Raw genomic sequence first — 5,012 nt, 5'->3', positions numbered from 1 at the left:
TTCTTAAGTATTAAGGGACAGACTGTGGGCTGGAGGACTTTGAGGATGTCCATCTCATGACATTTGGGTTATATCTGTTCTATGGGGCTTATTTTAAGCTCTGTAACTTCCAACAGGGTTCACTGACTTTCTCCCAAGACCTTAGGTACTGTCCTCTTTTCAGATCTGTTTTGGTGCCTCTGGGTCTTGAATATCTGAGAAAATATAAATATAAACATTTCAATAATTTTCTGTGGTGAGACGAGTATGACAGATGCGTCATTCATTTGTATCAATGAATGAATGAGGACAATTAGCGCATAAATCCCGAGTACAACAATCTGAGGGTAGGGGTGGTACCATCCAATTTCTATTTATAAAGCTATTTATTTCTAGTTATTTATGCTTGTGACAAATGTTTTATTTAGGACCACAGGAATCACAAAGATGAGTTTTTGAATTTAAGAAGTTAATGGTCCAGGAATAATTACATAGCTTACAAATGACTATGATATACCATCAACAAGAGGTTTCATGAAAAAAATAATCTGAAAGGTTTAATAAGTTGTCAAAGGTGAGAGGGCTCTTCTCTAGCTAGGGACTAATCAGAAATACATTCATGGATAATTATTTGAATAGACAGACCTTAAGGGTTGGGTACTTTTTTTCAAGCATTGATGGAGAAGGAGAGTGGAGATTTGAAAACATTTTCAACCAACCAACCACCCAATCCAACAAACAAAAAATGAAAAGGATCTCAGAAACAGTGAGGAAAGAGAAGGAATTTTCTCACAACCCACATGTATAGCTCAACTGCTCTGAAGAAGAATATATCTAATATTTAACACTAACATCATGCTAACAATGATAATAATTACTTTCATTTTTTAATGTCTGTAGGTACCAGGCAGTTAGAAGATATTATTCCATTTATTATCAAAATAAACTTCAGGGGATAGATCATTTTCATGATATATGAGAAAAACTAAAAATCAGGTTAAATTATTTGCCTAATGTCATATAGCTAATAATTGACCATAAGACAATTAGATTTGAATTAGTTTTGCATCTTTCTAATACCAAAGTTCAGTTTACTGTTCCATGTTGCTTCTGAGTCTTTTCACAGACGCGTGAAAAAGTAAGCGGAATCAGAATTACATCAATGCAAAAGCATTGCCGTGAACTCTGTACTTAGGACTTTCAGCAATAACACATATAGATTGAGGATTGTTTGCCGTTAGTATACAAACTCTGGTACAAAGCTCCTCTTTATTGCTTGTCTTGGAAAATTTGCTATTCTTCATGGTTTCTCTTTTCACTACTATCTTTTTTTCTCAACCACTCACAGGGCTACAATAATTGTCTACGAACTTATGATTCTGAAATGTCTATCTCTAGCCTCAATCTTGTTCCAGAAGATAAAAAGTAGCATTCAAATGCACATCAACCTCTCCACTTGGAGGGCTTAAAGACGTTTCAAAATGCAAACCCAGGAGTTTTGCCTAGAATGCTTCCTAAAATGTGTCCTGTAGCACATAGGGTCCTCTTGTTCCTTAAAATTTAGTTACATTGAGCCCAGTGCTCATCCCACCTATGGGGAGATGAGAGTGAAAAGGGAGCCTGATTAATAATTACACTAAGTCAATAGGCATAGAGCCAGCACTGTTTGGGTAAACTGGTCACTTTATCTTAAACTCAATATATCCAAAACTGAACATGTACTTAGTTACTAAGTCTTTGACTTTATCTCATTCATACCGCTCAGCTTTATCCAGCCCACTTATTTGACAGTATTATTGCGAAAACTTCCTAACTGGTCTCCTTATCATAGTCTTATCCCCTTTTGAAACAAAAGAGACAGTTTCAAAGTACAAATATGATTTTTATTAGCTCCCTTTTGTTGTCCATAATAGCCCCAGAAAGAGGAATAAAGTCCATTTAAAAAGTCTTTGAGAGGTGGCCCTTGCCAACTTTGCCAGGAATTCCCAATATCTAGTATGTTCTATTAAACTTTGTGCCTCTTTGAAACTGCATTTTCTCTCATTCCTTAAGTGTGCATTGTTCTCCCTTACCAGTTGGTTTTTCCACTGCCTTTTACATTTTTCTGGAACACTATATCCTCCCTCTTTATTTGACTCACCTCTAATTTTCTTTCAGATCTCCACTAAGATGTTACTTCCTCTAGAAAGCCTGACCTGATGCCTCTAAAGATGCCCGGAGTTCCTCTTTTCATTCTACTTATCACAGCATCCATCACACCATGTTGTGATTATTGATATTATTGTCTGTTTCTCTAATTAGGCAGTAAGCTCAACAAGAGCTAGATGGTGCCTGTCTCTTGTTGCTCATTATTCCCATCCAAAAACAGTGCGTGGAGTGCAGACTTAACATTTTATTGGACGAATAAATAAAACCCCATCTATCGAGTGCTACTTTGTGCAAGACCCGGTTCTGAGGCAATTATATTTATTGATGAATTTAATTCTCATTTAACCACGAAGGAGGTACTATCACATCCTCATTTTATAGATGATAAAGATAAAGACCAGAGAAATTAATGAACTCGCCCAAAGTCATGTAACTAAGTGACAGGGCAAAAATTCAAACTGTTCCCCAACTTTACATGATTAATACTGTGCTATACTGCCTCTCTGATCATATGGCATGGAATGTCAGACATCTGCTCCGTAAGGCAGAATATGGAAGGAGATTGGAGGATGACACAAATGCAGCATAATATCAGAGGAAAAGTCCAAATAGGACCTGGACTGATAGAAAAGTTGTTACTCCTGGTGTAGTCTCATCGACATCTTGATGAACTGGTGGCTCACACAACACACATTGGCTTGATATGTACATATTATTTGTAGTTATGTGTCTATTTATATATATATATATTTGTAATATTGAAATAGTCATAATTTAGTAAACGCCTACCGTTTGCCAGGCATTTTTACATTTGTCCCCTCTAATCTTTTGATGAGATGATCAGATTGGATTACTTGGCCTTGAAGATTATATTTATATATCTATATCTATATCTATATCTATATCTATATCTATATATATCAGAAAACCTGAAATATGTTTTGTAAAGTTATAAAGGTTTCAGATGTTATGGAATCTGGGATTTGCCAAATGTAACCCCTTTCTCTACGTTAAACCCATGGTTGGAGCAAATACATTTATTATTCATTCAGCAAATGTTGCTGAGTCCTGACTATGAACCAGGCACTGTGAAAGGCTTTGGGAGATTTTGCCCATGCTTGGGCAAGCTTATGTAGTTTGCTTCATAAAACTCCATTTCAGTTCTTCATAACTAATACTTCGTGACTATTGCTTTTCAGGTATTCCTTCCTAATAAATACTTTGGCTTTCATGTATTTGAGTAAAGTCCCCCTTGAGGAGGAGTAGAAGAACTGCACTTTGTAAATACTACCCTGGAATCCAAATGGATAGACAAGGATGGTGCTACCTCTTCCTGGAGAGTACGTGAGCAAGGCCTGTTTTGTTAACATGTTCCTTAGCAGACAAAACCTAGGAGAGCCACACATAGCAGAAAATGAGAAAAACCTAAGAAATGAATGGGAATTTTACTCGATTAGCATGGAAGACCTTGTTTATACTATGATAAATGTTTGTATTTGCTGGAAGTGCTACTGATGGTTAACCCTTTTTGTTTAAATGTGTGCCCTAGTAGCTTGCAGTATGATCTATTTTTTGAGTACTGTACTTACCTTATTTAAAAATTTATGTTTAAAATTGCATACTGCTCTTTCACTGAAGAAGTTTTGAGAGAGAGATAGAATTAAATTCACTTACCTTACCATCTAGAGAAACCCGATGTTAAAACTTTGCTGTCCATTATTTCTTTTATTCAACACTTTTTTTAGAGGGTGGGAGGAGTAAAGAGGAGGTACAAAGATACACAAATGAGACCCCTCTATATATATTGTTTTGTCCTGTTTTTCAGTTAGCAATATATTATGAGCACATTTCCATTTCATTAAATATTCTTCCACAGTTATTTTGATGGCTGTATATCATCTTACTTTATGAATGTACCATAGTAATTTATTTCCTGGTGTGGGTCATTTGGTTTTATAATCTTACCTTTAGAATAATGAAACACCTGTGAAGCTTTAGAAAATACTGGTGCCTGGGTCCCAACTCCACAGATTCTGATTTAACTGGTCTGAGTTACAGACTAGGCACTAGGAATTCAAAAAGTTCCCCCAGTGATTCTAATGTGTAACCAAGATTGGGAACCCTCATAGACATGGATGATAGGAGGTGAACCACTATTAGCATCCATCATTTAGTATTAACATCATCATCTTGAGTTGCTAAGTGAATGGTGCAGCTGACCCACTTCATAAAGACACATGTGCAAATAAAATTATTATAGGACTTGGTTTATTAGGGCTTGTGCTCTAAGTTTTCTATGTTAAGTCATACATCACATACTAAATACTTTAAAATGTACCTTATTGACATACATATTAAGTGAAAAGTGTTTTTGAGCTAAACAATGACAGCATAATTATCAAACAATGATAATTTGAAATGAATTTATTATTCTGCAACTTAGGGACAAGTTATCTCTTTGAATTATCTGTAGCTTGAGAATATTTGTTATATTTGCAAAATGAAGAGTCTGAATTGGTCAGACCATGTCTTGTGTGCCTGGCATATAATAGACATTTGATAGTTTTAAAGAATTAATGTATTAGATGAATTGCATACCAAATCTGATGTCTTTTCTTTATGGCTTCATTAACTTCTTAATTTGAGAGGAATTAATTAATCTGCAACTTAGGGACAAGTCATCTCTTTGAATATTCTGTACTTTGAGAAGAATATTTGTTATATTTGCAAAATAAAATAAGCTTGCAATTTTTTTTTCTGCCCCAAAGAGGTCTGTGTCCTTGAACATAAAATACAAATAAGTGCTATGCTGTTAATTATTGGCAAATGTCCCATTTTCAACCTAAGGAAATACCATAAAGTAACAGATATACCAACAAAAAGTT

The sequence above is a fragment of the Mandrillus leucophaeus genome, unplaced genomic scaffold (genome assembly GCF_000951045.1).
Source record: "Mandrillus leucophaeus isolate KB7577 unplaced genomic scaffold, Mleu.le_1.0 Scaffold868, whole genome shotgun sequence".
In the NCBI taxonomy this organism is placed as follows: Eukaryota; Metazoa; Chordata; class Mammalia; order Primates; family Cercopithecidae; genus Mandrillus; species Mandrillus leucophaeus.
This window is presented reverse-complemented; position numbering follows the sequence as displayed.